Genomic DNA, 25,107 nt, shown 5'->3' with positions numbered 1-25,107 from the left:
CCTTTAATTAATTTACTAAGAACGGCACAAACGCACCTCTATGATTTGATTATAGTGACATTAAATGGTGTTTGACTAAACATTAGGATTTCTGTTTTGCTTCAAAAGACAATAAACAACTAATTATAGATATGCACATTCAGCTGTCAGAACTGCTTTTACAAGATTAAATCTCAAATAATGCTTTAAGCTTTTATGACTCATTATGTTTTCTTTTACATAGGTTTGATGTAATTACGGATAAGATCATGAGAACGCTTCCTATTAAGACGTTCTGACCCTTTCTTGGATAACTCAGTTGATTACACTGTTTGTATACTTTCATGGTTGAAAGCAATTTCTTCAAACGCTCCTCCATGTTATTAAGGGGCACCAAAAACCATAATCTGTGTGCTTGACCCTTGTTCTCAAAGACTTTTGCAGTCTGGGAACAGATTAATGTCAGGACCTCAACGCGTTTCATGATTTGATTCTCCTTCGTGGCGCTGATTAGCTGCCTGCCTGAAGACTTTTTAATGCCACAGACTCAACCTCATCTACCTGTGCAGTGCTCTTGAACAGTCAAACAGTGTAATAATATGAAATTTTGTATCATATACCTCTCTTGTAGGCTTTGGATGTCTGTTTGGAACCACTAAAAAATTATATTGCACCAGTCTTGTCATTAAATGGATGCTATAATTCCATCAGTTTAGTGTTAATGCGCCTAAGTTTTGCGCTGATACTCCATAACCACATTGTCAGTGTTTCCCTGTTTATCTTAGGGTTGACATCAAAATGCTTCATGGTTGTTGTTTTTTTTTTAATACTGGAGTGAAAATCAAAACCAATACAAGAATGTGTGCTCAGATATGTCCTTTTTTTCTTAATCCCAAACCATTCAATGAGAGCTTTCCTCTTTATTTTTTTTTTCCTGCAGAGCAAAGTAACGACAAGCAGATTTTTGTATTGCCTGTAACTTTTTCCTGTACAAGCATGCAAACACTCTGCAGGTGACAAGCACAGAGGTGATGGAGTGTACAACCCAGGCCATATATTTTCTTTAAATCTATTTATTTAACAACCATAAAAAGATGACCTTATGGAACTTCATGAATCTGAAAAAAAATAACGTATTTAGAGTTCTGTAAATACAGTCGGCTGGAGGCATGACCCCCTGCTAACCTCAGAGCAGTCGAATTAGTGACTAATACAGATTTCCTTATGCCTCATTTTTACCATGAGTAATAACTGTAGGTGGAGATGTGTGTACAATATTCTGGTGCTGAATGGGAAGAACGCACTGCTGCACGGTTAAGGCTTTAACTGCATTTCACAGAGGTATGATTGTGTTTGGTAGTAAAGTACAACATTTTTTCCCAAAGTAGATGCAATTTACCTTTAGTGGTATCTAAACTTTAGCACCACTTGAAAAAGTGGGGTAGGATTGTCTTCAAAAACAGATTTTAGACATTCCTGGAATAGAGTTTTTTTATTTGGAGGCGATGTAAAGACTTCTTTGCTCATGAATAACCAACAATAGCACACTTTCCTGCTCCATGACCAGGCTGTAAAGCAAACTGACTACAGAAACTGCCAAAACACTGAGTATAAGGGTGGGATTATTCGTATGCTTCATACCATATTTGATTTCATTTTGCAGTGTAATGCAGAAATAGGTACAATGACATGATGTAAGAACTTTACATTTTTATCTCTAAATCAGATTTTTGAAACTTTTTCCATCATATCAATGTTTCCTTGGTAACATTTCTTCATTTCCTCATTTCTCTCTTGGCTACTTTTGATGGCCTGTTGCTGCATTGGTGGCAGCAGTAGGACTGAGTAACATGTCACCTGTCAGCGCGTACGCGGGAATGTGCTTTTCAAAACAGCGACCCGTAGCGCGACTGCTTGTCAAAAACTCCACACTGTACCTTTAAGCTTTGCTCGGTGACTCATTCTCTTTACATACTAATGTTTCACTCGTGTGTTATCATTATTTCACAGGCTCTGGTTCTTGCCAACTCTAGTTTGGTTTCGGTATTCTGTTTTTCTGCTCCGTGTGACCCTCTTCATTCATATCGCTACGTGTTTGTTTGCGTGAGTAGGAGTATGCTAATGAGTTTGTCTGCAGTATGTGGGTCTGCTTCCTGTGTAGTTTCAGGCAACAGTTGGGCTGCTTCCTAATGCCTAAGGTGGCAGCTGACATCCACACGGACCCCTGCATTGGCGATATATCTGACCAGTGACTAATTTTCTATCCATATCCAGACATTTTAAGTGTTCCTATTGTGCATTTTGATTATACTGACTTGGCTGTGGAAAGAGGAAGCTTCACATTAGTTTGGTGTCATGATGTAATATTAAACTCACTAATGACATCCTAATCACTGAACATGCCCTAATTGAATTTTTCATCACACTTTTCTACAGACAGACAAACTGAAATACGTCGCTTATGTTGGACACAGTGTTAGAGTTTTAATGGACACAAGAACATCCACACCGATTTCATAATTCACTTCATAAATGATATATTTCAAAGACCGGCTGCCTGTAGCTTTGATTGCAGGTCGGAGAGAGATGAGGACAGCATTGCATTGCTTCTTACAACTGGCGCTCAGTGTGGAATCCTAAATAAGAATCGGATCTGACATAAATGCAGGAGGATATGATTAACACCAGCAAGACGCAGTGACTGTTCCTGTACTAGTGTGGATAAACGTGTCATTTTGTTGCACATTGCTGCTCCTTCCGTGGCACCACATCAGTCTTAAACCGCTGTGGACACGAAAGCGGATCTGTTTGTCCAGAGACACTGTGGGGTCTTTTCTTTTTTAGCTACAAGTGTCAAAAGGGCACTTCCACAATGCAGAAGTGGACAAAAGAATGGACAGAGTGTGTAGAAATACTGGAAACAAGGGACTGACATCTCAGAGGTTTGTGAGCATTTGAATACATTGCAGGCTTCTCACCATGCATAGATTTTCACTGAGTCACATTCTGTAATCCACAGTTCAAGCAGAGCAGACAGAGTAAAAAAGGCAGAGGAAAAACATCGGAAGTAAAATTTGCAGACGTCTATTTAAACAGCCTGTCTCTAAAGTCTTAAATGAGCAAAATCAGTTCTATTGTGTGTCTGAGGTGCACTCATGACTGACATATTAGCTTTTTGGCTGATTTGATGAACTTGTTGGCAAACAGTTGCTTATTTCTCATCCAGCAGATGCTGAGCAATATTAGAATTCATTTGGAGTCTTATTCCTGGCCAGCTTACAAATTTTACTCAAATATTCACTCTCCTTTACCTCTGGATTTGATCTCTGTCAACTCCTGAGGGAAATTTCGGGCACTTCAGCTGGTGAAGTCTCCACTGCGTTTGCCACTCACTGTGTCTGTGTGCTGTTTGGTGCTGAGAAGAGGTGTGGAGTTGGTTTTTAGAGTTTTTGTTTTTGTGAAAACAGCTCCCTGCTGTGACCAAAAATGACACTGGGAGATGTGTGAGACTGAATCAAAACAGCGGAGTTGCAGGCTGGACAGCTGAACAATGAGCTGAACTTACTCTAAAGGTGTGTGAAAGTGGGTGACACCTTTCACATTGGTGCATTGTTTTCATGGCATCATTTGACACATTTGCTGTTTTAAATGTATTGATTAGTGCCACTTGAAAGTGTGAACTAAAGAAGGCTGATGTTTATCATTTATTAGTTTCATCAAGAATGTGAAAGTCAAAACTGTAATGGAAATTCTTGTGAGAAAATGGAAACAGGTTGAGGACACTGATTCATGCAAGAAAACTCAAGAGAAACAAAAAAAGATATCCAGCAGGTGTTTAGACTAGCAGCTCAATTGTACAGAATCAGAGAGGTGATGATAGAGCCAAACAGTACATTTGTCATCCCAGCTCTGAATTTCTTCCACCAGCAGGGTGTATAGTCGTGAGCAGAAGTCGACATACATTTGCAAAGATTACATATAACATGGCATTCTTGAGTTTCCAGTGACTCCTACAACTCTTAACTGTCTATGATGGCATCCTTGAAACAAATTCATGTTTGTCACAAAAGTCAATCCTGCATTTTGGTAGCCTAGCCGCGCTAGACCCATGTTTCTGAAGGCACAAGGGTCTAGGGCCGCTCGACAGGGATGGAGACGGGCTAAAAGGTTGTCTTTCAAATCACTCTGCAGCAATTGGGTAGGTATACAACCAATCAGTGCAACGAATAGGCTGACGTAGTTCCTAGAGCGCCGGCGGATTGTGGCTAAGTCCCATTAGCTTCCCAACCAGCGGAGCCAACTGGTATATTAAGGATTTGCCATATCCCGTCGGCATAAGTCCAAATACGTCTTTCTTCTCAATAAAACACTTCAGTGCCGTCCTTTGTTTATCTTTCAAGTTGAATTTTAGCTTCAAATCTTTAAGGGCTGTGGCCAAAGCCGAGTCGAAAGATAACTGTTTATTGTGAGCCAGATGTTTCTGTCAGAATCGTCGCGCCTCTGTCGTCACTTAGTTACGCCCGCCTTCTGACTCTACACTTCATGGTGATTGGTCCGGCCAGTTTTAGGAGAATCCAACCTCGAGCCTTATGGAGGGTAACTAGACCCACCCTGGCAGAGAATTAAATTCGTTGCCGTGGGTTGTCTAGCGCGGCTAGGCTAGCATTTTGGTTCTTTTCTTCCAGAATTGTGACAAAATTTTAAGAGGCCATGCCACTAAGAAAACTTGATTAACACCGCTTTCTACATTACAAAAACTGCTAATTCAAGTTGCTGTATGTAATTTTGCAATGTTGTCATATTTCTAATAGAACTAAATTGCCACATTTATTTATTTTCAGAATATATTTCAGAATTATAAGAGTCATTGGAAACACAACGCTGTCAAGATACACCGATCAGGCATAACATTACGATCACCTGCTTAATATTGTGTTGGTCCCCCTTATGTAGTCAAAAATGCTCTGAACCTTTGGACAGAGGACCTCTCAGGGTGTCCGATGGTGTCTGGCACATGGACATTGGCAGTGGATCCTTTGGGTTCTCTGGGTTGTGCAGTGGGGCCTTTTTGTGAATCAAACTTGTTCCACTGCATCCTGCTGATGCTTGATCAGAATGGGGTCAAGGTAGTTTGGAGGTCAAATCAGCGTCTCGGGTAGTTATCATGTTTCTCAAGATGTTCCTGATTGTTTGATGTTTTTGCAAAGTGGTGCATTTTCCTACAGAGGTAAGCCATTGACATTTTGGATTGTTATTTGCATGAAGGAGTGTGCTTGTTCTGGGACAATGTTTATTTGGGTGTCTAAGTCTCATCAACACGGATGCCAAAATCCAAGGTTTTCCAGCAGAACACCACATAGTACCAATATGATTGATGTTATTCACTTCATCTGTCAGTGGTCATTATGTTGTGGCTGATCGGTGTCCACATGCTCTTTACAAGTGTATGTAAACTTTTGTTCACAACTCCATTTTCCATCTCATAGAGCTCAACACATGCCCAACCGAGGTTATTGTTCATTCTGATGTCTCCAAGGCGCTGAGTGTAGAAGATGAAGAACAGTTGGTGCTTCTCAGTGACTTATGTGCTGCATTTAGAAGCACTGCTCTGACAGCTTATCTTGTAAAAGGTCATTGATGGAACCAGAGTGACCCTTTGGTCCTTGATCCAGAGCAGTGGTAGCAGAAATCCCCTCATAAGAGCTAACAGAGAGGCAACATATATGTAGCTTTACATCAGCACTTTTTCCCCCCACACATTTGATATTTCAAGAACAATGGCAAACTCTTTCAATTTTTACTTGACCAAAATTTCATTAAGAAAGTATCTCTATGACTTCTACCTTCTGTCTTATATTGATGTAATTTTAGTAACTAAGATTGTGTTATCCAGAGGAAATCCTTCATCGCATGGTCATTATGGAATTATTGGTTATTCAGTCAATCAGATCCTCATATACACAGGAATCAGTGACCATTATGTTTGAGTCCATGCCGACACCAGGCTCTTTCTCTAATGAGCATGCAGATTTTAAATGTTAATGATGAATTACACTGAATTCCATTTGGTAATATGTGCAACACCCAAGACTGAATTTTAAGCCTATAGGCATAACAATAAAAATTGTATTTTCTGGTTTGGATAACTGACGGATATTAAAGTTTAGGGATAAGAACTGGAAGAGATTTCTGTCTGCTTATAAATGATAGTGTGATTCATGATAACTGGAGACAGATGTGAGATTTTATTAATCCAATAAAATATTTTAGTAAAAGGTTCTTTTCTTTCTACATCTCAGGGGATTGATTTCCTGCACAGACAGTCTCAACTTGTCGGCAATTTTGGGCCCTGAAGAAAGCAATTTTTAATAATAAAGAAAGGTCAGAATAGTTTGCAAATATTATTTAAACAATGTGTTTCAATAATGATTGCATATTAAAAATGGATGATTAGTAATTAAATGTTTATTTTCATGCAAAATGAAACCTCAAAGGTAACGAAAAGCAGAGCGAAGCCAGTTGGCTTTTATAACACTGCGAGCATTCAGCTTGAAGGAGTGAACGACCTCTACGGAAAGTCGACTTTAACGGAGTCTTTTTATTGTTTGCACATTCCACACAGCCTCCGAAGCCACTAATGTTTCATCTTCATCATTTGGTCCTGTTCTTGAACAGCTCTGACAGTTTTCTTTGTTGCCGTGCTGCTTTTGCCTTCTGAGGAGGCACTTTCTTATATCAAGTGAATTGTAATTTGTTTCAGGTTCAGTCGACTGATTGTCGAAAGTCTTGCCAGTTTCGCTGGTGCTTCGCTTTGTCAAATTCAAAATGAGCCACGAAGTCAGACCTGTTCACTAGCTGCTGCCTTGAATTAGTCAGTATCACAGTGTTTACATGGCTCCTTACCTTTCTGCCCCTCCATCTCCCCTCCTAATTCCTCACATTCTCTTTCTCCTCCAGATTTTGACCTCCTCTCCTTCTGTCTCTCCATCCATCATCTGATTCTTGCATTCCACAGACTGAACCCAGCCCTTTGTTCATTTCAGCCTCTTGCAGAACCTTCTCTGCATTCTCCAGACTCTCTCTGCTCCACCCTGGACACACATTGTAACGCTTCTTATTTGTCAAGCGTAAACAGCATCTGTCTGCACCTTCTCCTCTCTGCCTCCTCCTTCACGGCGCTCCACTGGGGTTATCTCTGTGACAGGAGCAAACACATCCTGGACTCGATGCTCTGTGAGAAAATTAAATGTATCATGCACGCCTGATACACAAAACAAAACACTATTGCTGTCTATTTTAACCTTTGAACTCACACTTGTGTGTACAGTTATTGAAAATGTAGATTTTTTAAAAAGAAAGTCCAATCACGACGCAGCAGATGCAGTTATCTTTGACAATTTGTGGCATCGTACTTAATTAATGGGTAGCATATTGTACACAGCATCCATATATCAACACTACACCCACTAAGATGACACCTGCTGTGTTTCTATGGTAACATCATGAGATGTCTCATAGCAGGTACAATTAGTCATCATCAGTAATTAAAGCTTATTAGCCCATAGGTCTTGATTTCTATCCAGAAGGGGGAAATAAATTTCAAAAATCGCTGTGCTGAATGAGTGGTGATGGGGATTGGTAGGACCAGGCCAAAATGTTTAGTCCTTGGGTGCTGTTCAAAAAGGACATGTTAAAAATATACTGTCCTCACCAGTGACTGAAGCCTGAAGTCTAAACCAGCAGTCTTTTATTTTCAGCTATTTTAGTGTACTACATTTATTATTTGTGGCAACTGTGTTGAGCATTGTGGACGGCAGCTTACATTTCAAGCAAAGAAGGGAATAAACCATTTATGTGTTTCCTTAGCTGTTGAGCAGCAATGATTCAGCAGCTAGCCTAGAATTAAAGTGCTCTGCATGCACAAGGTTCTTCGTAACAAAAAAAGATAAATAAATATATTTCTATTATGGATTTTGTCCCACAATCAGGCTTTCAAAAGCACCCACTTTATTTCTAGTAATTGTCATATGCTTGAAAAATTCAAAGCATTTTGCCTCCTTCAAAAGTTAGCGCATTACTTATTCCTCCTCCTTTCCATCCCTGAATTCTTCTTTTTTTTCCCAATTGTCATTCACTGGTTCCACTCACTAATGGAAGTTTTAAAAGGACTATTAAGGAGGAAAATTATGGTTAAACAATTCAGATATATTTAACAAACCTCTTAGCCATTTCATTTTCTGCATTAGCAGCGATGATTCAATGGAGAAGGCTGAGGCAAGGTGTCAGCTAAAAGCCCATAATGAAGCGGACTGTTTGTCAGGCAGGAAGATAAGGCCTGTAATTGCTCAAGGTCCTGTATTGTCAATATGCATCCTAATGCCTTGAAATGCTCTGTGGTTATAAGAGCAGGTGCTTTGGATTTTTCTTTTTGCTAGATAACGCGAGGCTACGGCCGATGGACCCGTCGGGTGCATGTGAACAGGGAGGACTAGAAAGCTATTTGAATGTGGATATCCATAATAATCCTGCTGAAGTGTCCAGGCGCAATGATATCTCAGTGGTCCAGCTGCTTTTCAAGTGTAAATGGTTTGCAATGTAAGGCAAGCCTGTTCAGCTCCACTGCGTGTGTGTATGCCTGTGCACACATTTGTTCAGTATATGTGTACGTGACCAGCAGCCATTGATTTGTGTGTTCGGTCTTTGATCACCCCGCTGTTAGATGTTCTTGCTAGCTCCTAACCCAGTTAAGCTTTTAATGGAAAGCTGCAGGTTGGCCTTTTCTCACTGTGCCCTCCGCTGTGGCACGCTTTACTTTAAAAAAAGGAATACTTGCTAATTAAGATAGTTAGTCCCCAGGGGTTGTTCTGTGTGGCCAGCTTTTGCTCACTGTGGGAGTGAGAGGTTGTCGGGTCTCCAGGCACCACAAGTGTCCATGGAAATTACAGGACTACAGAGTGGACTTCATTTGTTGGATATGCATGCAGTTGAGGAAACACTATCAAGGAACCAGCAGAAGCCGTGTGCGGATGACAACATGCTGTAAAATAATACAGTAGAAACCAGCTCACATCACTGTAATGGCATTTATTATTATTTTTATGTGGCAGTAAAGTAATGGATCCTCACAAAACACAGCACAGTTTTATAGTCTGCACATGGTGTCATTTTTCAATACACTGTCATGGTTTCACTGCAAGGCATAACAAATGTGGACGCCTGCTTTAAATGTTTTATCGTAAAGCATTTTTATATCGGTAACATGAAATGACAGTAATGGTGATAATTATCCACAAGCACATTTCAGTGGAGACTAACAAGGTCATACATCCCCAGTCATTTAGAAAGAACTGAAAGAACCCAAAGTTCAGTTCTACCATACAATCCCAGAAAGTTACTATTTTAGCAGTATGCTATGTTTCAAAATGTTTAATTTGCATCTTTATCCAAATATGTGACATTATATCCACTGGGATGATGCTGACTGGCAGATGTTGACTGTGAAATTGGCAGTAATAGAATAATATTTTATTACACAATAGTCCTGGGAGTTTCAGTGCGCTTTTGAATTTGCAAACTTTAGAAACCTTAAAGTGGCATTAATAAATATTTATGCACCAGTACTGGGTCAAACTATTGTATAAATGTGTTGCTCACAAAGATGAACCCACACAGAAAATATTATGTGACTCTGCAGTCCTTCTTATCCATAAAAAAAAAAAGATTTTTAGAGTCATCTTTTAATCCACAGACAAAGAAAAAACCCAAACTAACCCAGAAAAGAAATGAAAATCAAGATAAGAAAAAAAAAACATAGATAAATCATCACCACACAGAAAAGAACTCTTTCATTTGATGATGTACAAAAAAAAGGACAAAATGAGAAATTAGATTAGCATAATCTGATAGTACTGGGGGTGCAAGTTCTTTTTGTGTCCAGAAAAGAGTCCAGATCTTCATAAAATCTGCAGAATTATTAAAATTTAAGTCAACCACTGACTGAAAACTGGTTGCTTCAGTTTTCTGTTTCAAAATAAGTTTTAAAACTATTTCAGACACCCTGACATTCAGACTGCAAGCACAAGATCTTCATCAGCAAGCATTTCCATGTCAAGGACAACAACAAGAAGTCAGAAATTAGACAAGCATCAACAAGTTATCATTGTAGGGCTGGCAGTGAACAATCCTAAACTGGACAAGTTACTTCAGCTTTATAGACCAGTTATCATGTTTGACCTCATTGTTACGCCGCCAAGGAACAGAGTTATGTGACAATCAACATCTGTTTGTCTGTTTGCAACGTTACTCAAAAACAGACTAACGGATTTGGATGGAATTTCCAGGGAAGGTCAAAAATGACAGAAGAACCACCTCATTAGATTTTGGCAGTGATGCGGCTTATAGTCTGGATCCACAGATTTGTTAAAGATTTCTTTATCATTGAGAGATAGCAGCACAACATCACTGTAACTATGACAACAAGTGAACACTACGTCAGCTGCCTACATGATTGCAATCCTATTACAAATTGACCATTGTGGACTTATCAGGACTTATCCACTGGAAATGATACAAGGAACAACTGGTTAAAATGTGGGGGTGTTTCTGAGTCTCATCAATTCCTGCCTCCCGCTACATATTTCGGCCATGCGATTTGGTATTTGTACATAACATACACATGTATCACACACGCCTGGGCTCAGACCAAGGTCATTTTGTTTGTCGGTAGATCTGTATTAAATGGCCACATGATTTCTGCCAGGAATTTTTTTCAAGATGTCAGCACTCGGAAATGATACGACTGAGCCGCCTTGGCGGAGTACTGTACTCTCTAAATGCTTTTCTTGCTTTGGTTCTGTATCCTCCAACTTTACTGTTTTTACTTTTAAACACCTCATCAAAACCTTTTCAGCAGCTGGCAGGTATTTTGAGCAAAAAAAGGCCTGATAAACCAACTGTTTAGCACCTGCCCAGCTTCACACCACAGACAAAGTCAGCAGCTACTCAGTAAAACCAGTAAAGCATCTGGCTGCATCTGTTGAATGTACAGTCAACTGTCATATTAACTTTCAAGGCGAGAGCTTTTTCCAGCTTGTTCCTCTTCCACTATGAGGCTTTAATGAGACAGATTGTCACAGTACATGGTTATTCTCTAGTTTGTTCCATTTGCGTCTGCCTGTTTTCCCATTTACTAGCTCTGTTGTAGCAGATGACAACTCACTCACACCTCATCTCCTCTCCACCAGCCTATCTTGCTACCCGTTCTACGTTCCTTCATTTGCTCTCATGCTAACTAACTTGTATTCCCTCCCTGGCAGGTTGCCTATACTGTGTCTTAAGCTTCTTGGCCTCTTTCCTGGCTGATTCCCTGCACGTCTAGATTTTCTGCACATCTAGATTCCCTGCCTGTTTCTACACTCAGCCTTTGGCCTTTTAATCTGGTTGCCTGCCAGCTCCAGCCTCGTGGACTTGACTTGCCTCATGGACTCCTTGCCTGTATCTGCTTTTTTGCTTGTTTTTCCTTGCAAAGGTTCATTACCTGAATTGCGTATTTGAGTCCTAACGGTTTCACTGAGCTGTGACACTGACCTATGACCCGCGGCTATAGGGCTCTGTATAGGCAGAAAGACATTACATTGTGCAACATTGTTCCCAGTTGGTATGTGCAAATGTCCTGTACTTTTGGTTATTTTATCAAAGATTTATGGCACTTTACACCAAATATACCACAGCTACAAGCACTTGGCAACTAGTTACTTGTGCATCATATCAAAAACTAAATGAACTAAAGCTGGCTCTTCTAAATCCGACTGCGTCAACAGAATGTGCAGAAGGACTGATGACAGAAGTGTTTCATTAAAAAAAAAAAAATCATCAGGCAAGACATAACAAGTGTTTTATAAATAGGCACATAATGACGTTATTGAATTGATTTCACACTTGTTTCTGGGCTCATTGCCGAGTTATTTACCAAATTTCACTGAAATCTGTTGGTAGTCTTCAGATAGCCTGCTAACCAGTAGACCAACAAGATAAAGTGGACAGCATAATGTTCTCATAGCTGTGGTGTAATATTTTCTGCTTCTGGGGCCACTGGTACTTTACATTAGCTTCCAACAATGTTAAAAGAATGCCAAAAACTCTTTCAGATGCCTCCTCCTTTGGAAGTAAATCCAATTTGCTGGTGGAAATGAAATGTCAGACACTCCCTCATCTGGCAGAACTAGCTTGACGATATTTTCCGTACACAAGTTTTATTTCCAACAGCAAGTATCAGCCTCTACAATAAGCCATTCTGATAATTACAGCTGCTTTTTATAATGATCTCTTTTCCCCATGTGCTCCTTTTGCCTTTTTAAACATTGTACGTAGAAATACGCAAGTTAAATAATCGCCTCTGTCTTAGGGACGCTATACTGTTTCCCTGTTAAGGCTGGTTGCCTGACTCTGCTCACTATGATGATTTACTTTGCAGCTTGATGTTTACACCCCAGGACAATCATGATTATCTAATGCATACAGAGGGAAAATAAAGGCCTGAAGGAGCACAGAGAATAGGAAGGTGGGCAACTAATTAATACAGTCTGTTCACAGAATAAAATCCTGTGTGTGTTTGTGCGTATGAGAAAGAGAATTTGTGTTGATGGGAGGCTGTTGGATGATTGCCGATTTCTAATTCCCTGCACATCTCCGAGATAAGGTAAAATTGGCACCAGTCTTAGGACACCTGATACCTGCTTGTCTTTGGTATTATTCAAATTACTGAGATAATTGTGAACTCGGTTTGGGCCAACAGTGCACCTGACCTTCTGATAACTTGACGTGATTAGTGTTTATCACCAACATTTTATTTTTGACTTAGTAAGGGGTGGTTTTTGCAGGAGCACAGACAATCAAATAAACATCACAGTTTGTGAGCCTGAAGAGCAGTAGCTGTTGTCAATTTAATACAGAATAGGTATCGAAGTAAACAATTCCACCGAAAGCAAAATCAGCTTGTCTGAACAGCAGGATAGTCTTTAAGCACACGGAAAAGAAAAGGCACCAGCAGCTTGTTGGGTTTTTAACCCACCACAAAATAAAGATTTTAAGAAATGAAAGTGAGACTCTGTTGGAGTTGGATGAATTAATAATTTATCTGCCCCCTGTAGGCCTTCTGAGTTCAGACTTTCTGCTGTGCTTGTTTCTGTCTCAATAGAACATAGCTCTACAGCTTAAAGTTGAAGTTGTGGATCATCAAGCTGCAGATGTGGAAGAGAAATGCCATCCACTTTGATCCATAATCCTGACAGATCTTTTTGTGTTCTGGTATTTGGAGTATTTCTGAATTTATCTTAATGTTTTGTCATTTGGAGCTACCGTTTTTCACACTTCATCTCCACTGCAATTCAGTGGCAAATATTGTACTTTTTATCATATTTCTTGGCAGCTATAGTTACTTGCTACTTTACAATTTGAGAGCCATCATGCAAACCAGAAGATCAGCTTCTAAGCACTGTGATGCAATATGACAACGTGAGATCTTCAATTAAAAGCTCCCATTATTAAGAAATACAGAGTTTATTTAGGAGATGTTCCAATCTCCTTAAAGCCCAAACATTAAACCCTCATAGACTTAACTGACGTCACAGCTGTGGTGCTGGAGTGTGTGAGTTCTTGAGACATTGAAACAGCATAAAAAGGAGGAATAGGACATACCATCATGACGTGCTTGGAAACAATGCTTCGCCGTTAAAAAATTGGAGAATTTGGAATCGTTTTATACATTTTAGCAAATTCCCAAAAGTCAGATAAGCCAGGAACATCCATAAATCCTATGTGGATGTTCTACAATAGAATGAACTCTGCAAATGTGCAGTAATCAACCACAACAACGAGCAGCCAGATTCTGTCATGTACAGATAAACTATTGTGCAGGGCAGGATGGCTATGTTTATATGTCATTAATTTCACTATGAGCTATGGGATGTCCCTGCGGATATGACTCACACAAAGGCCATTGCGTCATAAAGTCTGCATCAGAGCCCTCATGTGCTGTGGATCTGACAGAAGAACAGCCGTGACGCACTTAGCAGTAAGTGTCTCAAAGTCTGTGGGTCCATGTGGATCTTGGGCTACTGAAGGGCTAATGAAAGACACAACTGAGTTGCGAAACAAGAATTGTAAGCTCAACTACTATTTGGAATTTGACTGAAACTGGGGGCTAAAAGTAATGATCTCTTTTGATTAGATTTTTTTTTCATGTATCTGTTATTTGAGAGTCCCTTTAACTTCTCCAAATTGCTGCTGGGTTTAAAAGATGTATTATTTTTCAAAAAATTGCTAAAATTAAATCATTTTTCAGAATCAGAAACTGTAATAACAGAAATGATTTTTTTTTGTGCACCTTTGTGACAGTCCTCAGACCAGTCATGTGGGCACAGTTTTGCACAGTGAAGGAAAATTAATCAGTTATGGATCCATCCAAGCTTAGATTTGTGATATTTCATTCAAATCACTTTATTTGACATCTTATTTTAATTTTTTTGGTCAAAAATAGTGTCTACCGTAACCAGATTCTGTAAAAAAAAAAACAACAACAAGCAATTCTGTGCTTTTCTGTGCATCAGTGAAGCTACTAGTGTCTTGTCTAAACTAAAGGCTGTGTTTACATAGAGCATGTAGGAGAAAATATGCGAACAAATTAAAAATATAAGTCGAGAAATATCTAGTATGTATAAGACCACTTTAGTACAATCAGTAAACGCTTGGAAATCGATTGTACATGTTGATTCCTGAATCCTTAGTTCTTTTGGTAAAATACATTTTAAAAGAAATTTATAATTTATGGCTTTTTAATTTTGTCATTATGCACAAAAAACATTTCTTCATTGTCTTTATTTTTGCTCATTATGTTGCTTCCACTGAGGTGAAGGATTATATATTGCAGTGAAAAATGAGGCTACAAAAAGTGCTCAGTAATCACTTAAAGGATTCAAAAGGGTAAAACTTGAGAGAGATTTGGCACACGGATTTATGTAATCACCAAAAAAAACAAAAAAAACCCAACACGAACCAAAAATTTAAAAATACCACATCTATGAGAACGTTGCGGTTTTTGGCACTCTTCTATTAAGTAATCACTTAAACAAATAAATTCAATTACCAATTAAGTAGAGTTTCCTCTCATAAAGCAAAATTTAAATGAATCTCTCTTAAACTGTAGATCTCAGGTAACACTGAAATGTGCTTTAGTTTTATATGCTGCTGCACTGTGTCTCTTGTTCACAGAAAGAGGCATTACATCATCAAATGGACTCTTTTTATTTTTTTTAATTTTTTTACAATAGTGCAATACCAATCATGGTCCAATAAAAACAACTGTAAGGGTATTGCTTTTATTGATTTTTAGATACAAGACTTAGGATTTGCTTTCCTCCTAAAAGTAGTTTTAACCAGCTGGCAGAATTCTGTTACTTTCATTTGTAAAGTTGTTTTATACGGACTTTAACAGTTAAACACAGGAAATGGAGGAAGTCATTCTCTGAGTGTATATCAAGTGTGAACAGAAATAAAATATCCAAAGCCCCTCATCTATATATTTTTTTTTAATCAAAACATAACTGTTAATGCTTTACGTCCTCTGTGTTTTACTTCACTAATACCTAAGTGCTCACCTCATAGTGTCTTTTTCAGCCCACTCAGCTCAGCTCTGGAATCCGTCCTTTATTACATGAACGTACCCGGTGCCCAGCATAAGGAGTGTACGTCAGCAGCCAGAACACCTGTGACTAATCATGTCTTTCACTGCACTCTCCCCTTTTCTCTTTTAATGTCAAACAGTGCCCAAAATACGCCCCCGCACCACCACCACTTAGATACTCTGTGCAGAGAAAATGACTATTATTCATGCTGTACTTCGCCACCGCGTACAACAAAGCATCGCAGTATGGAAGGCTGCAACATTTAGCTGCTGCTGATTTGCAATTATAATTTGAAGGGATCAAAAAACACTTGATTACAGACAATTGGCTTTACTTTTGCGTCATTATCAAAACAGTTACTCATTTGCTGGCACTCAGTGTGGTCAGCAGTAGAGTTCAGTTTAGTTTGACTGATACTGAGCAGCACCATTTGTAGAAAGTCTGTCAGGTGTCTCAAGGCTTATAATCCTCCAGTAATTCTTCTGTTTCACCTGCAATCAGTATCCAGATATCTGGATGTGGAAAATGCAGAACCAACTGGGATCAGATCTCAGCCATGTGTAAATATTATCCATAGAGCCTGATCTAAGTGCTCTTCCTGCTAAGTTAAGTGAGCCAGACAAGCATAAAGCCAGGAATAACTCTCTTGACCTGAAATAAGATGTTTGTTGACAAGTCACGCCCTATACACACCAAATTGCAGACACAGTTGGGATAATGAGATTGTATTTTAAGGTGTAAATGCAGAGACACATTGATCGAAGGTCAGTATCCAGATAATGCATCCAGGTACAGATTATATTTGTCAATCCAGGTGCTACAGGGACATAACAGTCCCTTTTCCCCAGCTCTATTACCTTTAATGCAAAGCTTTAACATTTTGTTCATTTGCACCTGTTAATTTGCTTTAAATTATACACTACAGTTCAAAAGTTTGGGGTCCCTTAGAAATGTCATTGCTTTTTAAAGAAAATATTTGTTTCAATGAAGATAACATTAAATGAATCAGAAATACAGTCGAGACATTGTTAATGTGGAAAATGACTATTCTAGCTGGAAACTGCTGATTTTTAATGGAATATCTCCATAGGGGTACAGAGGAACATTTCCAGCAACCATCACTCCTGTGTTCTAATGCTACATTGTGCTATCTAATGGTGCTGAAAGGCTAATTAATGGTTAGAAAACCCTTGTGTAGTTATGTTAGCACATGAATAAAAGTGGGAGTTTTCATGGAAAACATGAAATTGTCTGGGTGACCCCAAACATTTGAACGGTAGTGTATGTGTTTTATAATATTATATATTTATTTTAGATTAGTACAAACATGTAAATGTATTTATTTATATACTAATATTAGCCAGCAGTGAATTTGAGTTGTTCATATGTCCCAACAGTCCCTGAAAGATACTGCCCTGCCAAAAATGACAAAAGTTTAGTAATATCCCACAGCACACAGTATGTACATGTACATCAGACTCAAACAGATGTGGATGGTCGCCACCTCCAGTTTCGAGCCACCAATTGCCGTTTTTATTTCAGGTATGACCACAATCACTTCCTTACCTTAATCCTTTCCTGACCAAGCATCTATTACTGTAGCCATGAAGTGGTCATTTTCGCCAAATTCATGATCTTCTCCTAAACTGTGTGTGAAAATCCTGACCATTGCATTGTTACATTAAAAACATCTATTTTTAAAGTTGTTTTGTAACATTTTGGGGGGACAGAGATAAACGATTAGAAAATGCTTCTGTTGGTCGCTCTAAAGTTTAATTTGGAGATCCTTCTGTCTGGACATATTATCTCGTACTCAATCTGATCTAGGCTCATTTATGCAGTACATCCAAACTGAGTGGAAAACATCTTCTGCCAACTTCAACAGAAGGCAACTGGATTTCTCTATTTAGTTTTTGGAGACTTAGACACGATTCAGCAGTTCACATGCATCTGAAAGAAAAGGCACACTCCTTTAAGAACAGAAGGATTCATATTTTGGACTAGGAATCAGATGATCTGAAGGAATCCATCTATGTTAAACAGGAACTGTCATCTCTAAACAGAGCAGTGGGTCTACAACACCCCTATCAGGGTCTTAGAAAGCATTCTTGAGATCTCTTACTAGAATGTTTACCACCATTAACTTCTTGAGTTATTCCTGACCTGGCAAGTTCACATCTTCAATCACGTGAGTCTTGGATTGTTAATGGAGGCAATATATAAAACTGGGACTCCCCATCAGTTACTTAGATCTGAAGAAGCCTCTTGGATGACAGATGTAAAGGCCTTTAAGATCCAAAAAGAGAAGTCTAGGTGCCTTTTATTGAAATTCTCTCTCTCTCATATTCAACATCTATGGGTTTTGAATCCACAATAGGCTTAGAATGTAGGCAAGCTATTCTTTTCAGGTTTTACCTACACAAAACCACGTATATGCTAAAGATTTACCATAAACTACAAGCAGTCAGGTGTGCAAAAAAACAGGAATATTTCTCTTTGCATTACTTGCACATGTTGCACTGCCGTTTACAGGACTTCAAGCATTCGCTTCATATTTTTGTTGGTAGCGTTTGACACTTTAAGGTAAATTTTTTTGTGCATTTTTTATTCATAGTATATTTTGCACTTTTATGTGCATTTTGTATCCTAGTATGTTTTTCTATTATATTTCTATTTCATATTTTATATTTTTCTGTTGTTGTGGTGGTCACTCTCTGTTTCTGTTTACTGCTGTAACAACTGAATTTCCACTTGAGAATCAATAACGTATTTCTATTCTATTCATAATTTTTAGGTCACACAGAGTCAGTGACAAAATATATAGTAACAGCCAGCCACTTATAAACATCAGAGAATAGTTGAATACAGGGCTGTAGAAGCTGATTAGGAGGAGATGAACTTCATCAGTCTGTAGCAAAGTGACAACATCAACACTTTGTACGTGGAGCAGTGGGAGTATAGTTATAATAGGTGCCATTTTTAAAATCAAATTGTGATTCCTCCCTGTCAAAGATCAGCTAAAGCCTGTTCTTGTCCCCCTGAACTAATGTACGCGTGCTAAGCTCCATTTGACAGGTATTCATCCGATGTGAATCTTGTCATGCCCAGTATCTGAATGCACCCCTAAGTAGACTGAATAATACATGTGAAATCTTGAAACCTGTAGGTGGCCCACTTTCCACAGGGAACATGAGTCCATTGACATACTGTACAGCACTACAGTCTAATCTTGAGTAGACAATTATAACTCTGTAACATAGAACTTTATACTTCAAAGGCCACTGCCTTGAACTCTTTAAAAGTCAAGTCTCAAGGGAAAGTGGTAAAAGCATTGCATCATAACAGGTTTGGCCCTCTGGAGAGCTGGAGGCCATCTAGTCTACTGCTCATCCACAGAAAGCTATTAAAGAGAGGGTCACAGAAACAGTCTGAGGACGTTTCTAAATGTTGAGCGCACTGAATATCAGCAGGAAATCTGGTGGAATTTGATTTAAATCAAAGAGCAGCGTAAATGTATTTTTTCCTTGGATGTTTTTTTCTCCTTTATAAGACATTCTGCATGAACCAGAATCAGAGTCCACATAAAAAAATGTAACTCGACAACAACAGAATCGTTTTAAAACACTGGCAGCTCTCACTCATAGGTGTGTTTGGAGGAGATAAAATAGAATGCAGCGCAGTAAGTAGATGTAGAGAGAGTTGCGTATATGAGGTGTGATGCACGCACTGTCATAGCCGTGTAATGAAAAGCTTTTGCTTCCCATGTCAGGAAATTGTTCTCAATTCAACAAGATGATGTATCCTCTCTGATAACTGAAGAGATCTTCATATGCTGACGCAGTGAGAGGACTTAATGACTCAAAGAGTGCTGCTCTCCATCTAAAATGAAACGCTTCGTGCTGAGAGAGCCTCGCCATTAGGATAAGTGAAGAAAGAAGGCTGTCTTTAAAGCCGCAGGAGAACTTCTAATCCTTTGCTTTGCTGTGACTGCCTTTGTGTGTGGCGGTGGCGTAGGTTAGAAAAGTCAGACAACGTAGCAGCGGTTTAATTACAAGATTAGCTCTGATTGTTTGTGTTTAATGATCGGCTGTTACCGTGCACAACTTTCCCCTCATTAGCTGGGGAAACAGTTTCTCCACGTCTATGGAAACAGTAAATATTTTGCTGTAAAGCTGGATGAAGGTTCATTCTGTGAAAAACAAACAGATCACGCTGACACTTCTGGTAATAAAACAAAAATGCGTTTTCCTCAGGTTTTGCAATTTAAATGAATCCAAAATGTTATTCTCAGTTATCTGTAAAGTTTGAAATCTTTTAAACAACTTAACCCTGTTAGATTTTTTTCATATTCACAGTCATAATAGAAATGGAGATGGTTCCTCAATCATTAAGGTGGAAAAACTTTTTTTTGAAAAGATCAAAACTGCTCTGTCCCCCGTTTCTACCTGCATAGCTCACTCATAGTTCAGTTTCAAACCACTGAACAAATCTATGATCTATAGTGATGTCCCTGTGGGCTGATGGGTAATATGCAAATCAGCTCAGCTTGCATTCAGCAGGAACTATAAATTCTCGGCAAAGAACTGGGAGGAGCCCACGAGGACTAGTGATTTGGAAATTAGGTGGCGTAGGGTGAAGCTGTGCATCGTTTCCTTTTGCCTCCTCAGCATTCTTGTCATGCATCTTCAACGTCAAGCTTTATGAACCGCCATAAAACCCAAGATCATTAAAAGCACCTGCATTGGACCGCTAAAGCTTAGTTCACATTTGAACAGAAGAAAGGACGAACACAAATTTCAGCTATCTTTGTGTCAGTCTGCACAGTGGAAAAGCAGTCAGATGGAATTGGCACACGTGGGATTGTGCTTGGCCGAAAACATTGAAGGTTGAGGTGAACATTGATTAGAGGCTGCAGAGCAGGTCATGCACCCACTCTGCATCAATACATCAGAGTTGCCCTTTTCCTCCGTGCAGTCCCAGTTGTGACTGCAAATCTCTGGCTGTCAAATCTGTGAATATTTTCTGAGCTGAAATGCTTGACTTTAAAAATATTAAACCACAGGCTAAAATACAGAGAATGAGAAGCCTTTCTTCCATTCAGCGTGTCACATACTGCACATATGTTGTGACATCACAGCATGTGAAGTAGAACTGTTTCCATAGTGTGTCACTATCACTTAATGAATACAGCAAACCTCATGCATTTATGTCTAACTGTGGTATGTAAAGGAATAAAGGTCATCTGATTGTGGCCCCAAACCCCATCTAAAACCTACATTACATTTCAGCCCTGTCTCCCCAAAATTATGTTCCTATAAAACCAAACTGCATCCTCAATTACATTCTGAAAGGAACATCTTTTCTCCCACTAAGGTAACGGTATGACTAGTCCCGCTTTGCCAGCCCATTCTGTGGAACATAATGGTCTGGCTGCACCACAATATCATTCTGCTATATGGCCTGTTTGTGTTTCTTTAAACCAATCAGAATTGTCTTGAGGAGAGCTTAACAAAGGATGGGACTGCGGTGTTCCTACAAAATAGTAATGGAGAGAATTGTGATGGAACATTCACATGTAGACGGATGAGCACTGACATTAAAATGGTTTAAAAGAAACAAAACAGCAGGACTGCCTCACTGCATGATTCAGATCCCTGGCAAAACTTGAAATTTTTAGGTTGCTCCTTGGAGTTTGTTGTTGTTTCTTGTTGGTAGACAATAAGTGTAAATCACTGACTAACGGCAGGCTTATTGCTGCAGCCTACATCCAGTGAGTCACAAACAATGTCAGATGAGGAAATGTTTCCACCTTCAAAGTTTTAGAAAGTCTCAGTGTGAAGGTTCTCTGTTTTCTAGATTAGCGGGATAATGAGGCTCGACAAGGGTTAGGTGCTGAACTCAGTACTTTTAAAGATACCAAGCAAACTGCTAGATATTGAATCAGGTTGAATCAATCCGTGCCAAATTACAGTACCTGGGAACACGTTTGCCTGAGAGAACGAATATACAAAAGAGAGAAAGGACAAGATAGCAACCCTCTCTAACTGTGAACATTTTAAATCAAAGTATGTGCAGGAGGAATGACTGTTATTGGATTTTCCCCTCATAAAGGAACCAGCCTGGAGTTTGTGAAAGGTTAATATCATGAACACCTCTGCACAAATTTATCCACATCTGACACATTAAACTTAACTCCAGTAAGTCCATGGATGTTCTTATTAGAACCCAACTCTTCCATTATTCCTCTCCAGATCTGGATCCTGGAATGGAGGCTTCTGCTTTTAAGTGCCTTTACTGGAGTCTGCAGCTGCTAACTAGCCTTTACTGTCCAGTCCAACTCTGCAGTGATGAGAACAGGAAAAGAGTCACTGTCATAACCTTTATTCCTTTTTCTGGGACAGTACATAACATTGGGATAACTGTGACACTGAAATGTAGGCCTGCTGAGACGCCTCATGGCTAATTACAGTATCTTGATCACTTCTGTCCGTATGCACTTCACCTATGCACGTCACATCAAGATTACCAAATCACAACCTACTTAGCAGTTAAGATATTTGCATGGATTGCATTCTTCACATAATTTAAGACGCTGCAATTGTTCTACACCAACATGAATAAAAAATAGTGTGAGATTTGGACTTGCATTTTGTCACTGCAGAGAGTAAAACAATGAAAAGAAAAGTACAACTGGGTGCTGTTACCAAATTCCAGGTACTGCTACTGATTTAAATGCGAATACACAATACTCAAAGCAATTTGTGTCCCATTTAATATACAATTGGTAGACCACAAAGGAGCAACAGATGAAAAGTGAGACGATAATTGACAAAGATGTGTTCGTCTGCAAACATATTTGTGACACACAACAAACAAACGTGGGATCTGGGAGAAAACAACGGTTTAGTTTTGTGCTTTACTGCGCTTTCTCAGAAAAATAGATTTTCTCTCCACACTGAGATTTCCGGTTCTCACTGCATTTCCATTACAGCTTAGCCTTGCAGCCTCCTCTGAGAGCCCAAACCTAAGGCAGTTAGTCACATTAAGGCTGCTCCCTCCATGCATCACGGTGTGGTGGCCGACTTGTCAGCTGAAGCCTGTAAAGATTCTTAAAACCCTCACCTATTTCCTCCTGAGCTATCAGAAAAGGAGCTCTCGCTGAAAGAGGCCCTGAAGCTGTCAGTCAAAGCAGGATGAATGCTAAACACTCTGTGTGCGTTAGTGTGGGTGTGTTGATGTGTTTGTGTGTGCTTTCAAACTGGTGTCACTTCAGTTACATTTCAGGACAACCGGGTCTTGTCACTTTTGTGCGATTTGGTCACATCCTTGCCCCTGCCTTTGTTGATCACCTGCTCAGGTCCTCCTCTCGCAGCTGCTGGGGATGATTTAGGTAAGAAGGTGGAGATTAAACGTGGCTCTGAAGTTTCTCCTTTTGAAAAACAGCCTCCACTCTGCCAGCTGCCAGCTCCCCCACTCTCTTATCTCAGTGGGCTTTGAAAAGTCGCAGCAAAAACAAGGCAAATAAGTTCTGCACTGATTTTTTTCTTCTTCTTCCTTCGGCTTTAAACAGCTAGTGTGGTAGATGTAAAAATAGAAACTGTCATAAATGCATTAATCATTTATCTCTGTATGACTCCAATCAGCTGGGTCTTGACTGTACCGTGCACAAAGTATTCCCCAGGTTCAGGCTGTATAGGGAGCATAATCACAGGAGACAGCTTTGTTCTCACAGCCATGTTCTATGCTGAGATCGTTATCGGAAGAGGAACATCTGTCTGTCTGAAGCCATAAGCTTTTGTCATACCAAGCTCCAGCATCCGGCTCAGTAAGAAATCCACTTAACACATGCGCGCACACACAAGCGTTTGCACATACTGATAACAAATACGCATCAGAATCCAGCACCCGTAGAAACACAAGGAATGTGTGTCAGTTTCTCCCTGATGCTCTGACAAAAGACTACCAGAGGAGCTGCATTCAAAGTAATCACACAGCCTTTTCAGAAAAGCTGAAAGCACTCCCTCCGGATGGAAGGTATGCTTGTTATCTGTTCCTGCATCGTAAATGATCAAAATGTCATTTTGGACTTTTTGCAAAGTGCTGCAGAGGAGGAAAAAAAAAAAGCGAAAAAGGTTATTTTTGAGAACATACCCAATCGTTTTCATCCTCATACTTATGTTTACAAAGCAAGCAAATCTCCGACAGAGGGGGGGAAGGCCTGCAGGAATGTATTCGGTACGAAGTGCTGCATGTGACACGCTGCACAGCTCCTGCAGGGGCCCGAAGTGATTTAACGTCTGCCAGACTGATGAGCCTGAGACGCAGGCAGTTATTGGCCTCGGCCACACTGGCCAGGTGTGAGTGAGACTCAAGCTTTTATCTGAGAGCAGCACCTTTGCCTAGTGAGATGTTTGGCTGAAGACAAACTGGCCACATGTTCTGTTGGAGCCTCGAACTACCAGAAGAGACATGAAGCTGTCATCTGTCCACGCAAATTCAGGAAGTACAGCATAATAGAAGACAATGAGTAGATTGCCCACAAAAACTGCCAACATCATGCGGTTAACAAGATGTAGCAGTTCCACAGCTGGACCAGAAATCAGTACATTCTTTCCTCCCCATTATCAGCTTGTTTTATTTGTGTGTTTGTTACGTAAAGTGAGATATACATTCAAGTTGACATGCTTGTTGAAATTCATGCTGTTTTAAATAACATCCACAACAGCAAATGGACAATCAGTTACATTTAGACTTCGCACCATTACAAGATGTTTGCTATCTACAGTTGAGTTACTCTACGCTAAATAGGAAATTATCTTTCCAATTACCAGTTTCCTTTAATGACCCTGACAAACCAGTGCATTATCTTTAGCTTTAAACTGAGCTTTTTTTTCTCCTACAAATACATTTGTTTTGCAGCATAATACAGAGCATATAACGCATAAGCTGTAATGTGAAAACTATTGTAATTTTAATTAACAGTCTTTCCACAACCTGCAGCTATTGTGAGGCTTTCAATCAGATTGTTTCATGTGATCCCCATCAGGAGATTTTTTTTCTGTTATTTTTCTTTTTTCCAGCTTGAGAACAGCTGCTATGTAGAACTTGTGGTGAGATTGGAGCTGACTGCAATTTCAAGAAAGCATTTGAAACTAAAGGCAGCACTGACAAAAAGTACTTCAAATGTTATAGAGAAAATGGAAATTTGAGAATCTACAAATTGCAGGCTGTGCATAAAAAGCGGACGTAGACTCTGAGTCTGGAAAAATGAAGCCACCGTGGAAGTGCCTTAAACCTGTATTCTGTTTGACATCCAGCAGGGGGCGACACCTCTGGCTGCCAAATGAAGTTAAATTATATAGAATTCTATGAGAAAGTGACCTTGCTTCTCCCTCGATTTACTACCTTAGAAACCATTTTCCTAATCAGTTCATGATCTTCACCACTA

At 39.5% G+C, this 25,107-nt stretch overlaps 1 protein-coding gene across 5 annotated transcripts in view; it reads right to left on the bottom strand.

Moving 5' to 3' along the window:
* frmpd3 (FERM and PDZ domain containing 3) overlaps positions 1–25,107 on the bottom strand; it is an 88,237-nt gene that overhangs the window by 44,532 nt on the left and 18,598 nt on the right. The window lies entirely within an intron of this gene.

Source organism: Acanthochromis polyacanthus, chromosome 10 (genome assembly GCF_021347895.1).
Source record: "Acanthochromis polyacanthus isolate Apoly-LR-REF ecotype Palm Island chromosome 10, KAUST_Apoly_ChrSc, whole genome shotgun sequence".
In the NCBI taxonomy this organism is placed as follows: Eukaryota; Metazoa; Chordata; class Actinopteri; family Pomacentridae; genus Acanthochromis; species Acanthochromis polyacanthus.
This window is presented reverse-complemented; position numbering and strand designations above follow the sequence as displayed.